Source organism: Meleagris gallopavo, chromosome 25 (assembly GCF_000146605.3).
Source record: "Meleagris gallopavo isolate NT-WF06-2002-E0010 breed Aviagen turkey brand Nicholas breeding stock chromosome 25, Turkey_5.1, whole genome shotgun sequence".
Taxonomy (NCBI): domain Eukaryota; kingdom Metazoa; phylum Chordata; class Aves; order Galliformes; family Phasianidae; genus Meleagris; species Meleagris gallopavo.
Genome location: NC_015035.2, coordinates 371,030 through 371,378, shown reverse-complemented (window position 1 = coordinate 371,378; position 349 = coordinate 371,030).

The following is a 349-nucleotide window of genomic DNA, read 5'->3' as shown; positions in this document are numbered from 1 at the left end:
ATGAGGGGGGGTGGGGGGCTGGGAGGGGGCTGGACCCCCACGCTGTGCCCCCCCAGCCCTCCTTGTGCTGCCATGCAGCCCTTACCACTGCACGAAGGCATCCACGGTGCTGCCATGCAGTGGGACCAAGCCCTGTGCTGCCTTAATCCAGATGTGCAGCTCACCTGTGGGCGGTTGTCCCAAATCTGTGGGGTGGGGGTCCGGGTCAGGGCCTGGGGGGGGGCTGCACTGCCCCATCCCCACAGCCCCCACTCACCTTCAGAGCCGGCGGGGATGAATTTGAGTGCCAGGTTGAGGTGACCTCGGTTGGGGAGGCTGTCTGGGGGTATGGGGGTCTGGTGGGAGGGGG